Here is a 501-nt window from a genome sequence, read left to right on the forward strand (position 1 = left end):
CTTGGTACAGGGAGGGGGCAGCCAGGGATGTCACCCAGCCCCACCCTCCCATGGCACTGGCACTACAACTCCTCATCATAGGAACAGCGGGTGCCGGCAGGAGAGGCTGAGCCTAGGGCTCCTGCAAAAGCCTGGCAGATCTGCATGGGGGGGCCTGGTCCTCCCCTCCAGCAGCACCTGCCCCCTCCCCGCAGAGCGCAGCCCCCACAGCTACCAGCAGCCTTTGGCTACCACGCTGCTCCTCGGCAGCGCTCCGTCTCCGGCGCGTCGTAACAGTCACTGTGAGGACAATGCTCAGAACCAGAACCTGGTAACCTCATCGCCGGGGAACTTCCGGTGCCAGAACTTCCGGTCAGCCTCATAGCAACCTCACACCATGGCTGGGCCTCACCAGCCTCACGCTCCCCTTGCACCCCCTTCTCTCTGTGCCGTCGTGCTCGGGCCCCAGGACACGCCGCAGACCTGCAGCCAGAGGCGGGGGCCAGCGGGGCTGGCAGCATC

The sequence above is a fragment of the Eurypyga helias genome, unplaced genomic scaffold (genome assembly GCF_000690775.1).
Source record: "Eurypyga helias isolate BGI_N326 unplaced genomic scaffold, ASM69077v1 scaffold11555, whole genome shotgun sequence".
Lineage (NCBI taxonomy): Eukaryota > Metazoa > Chordata > Aves > Eurypygiformes > Eurypygidae > Eurypyga > Eurypyga helias.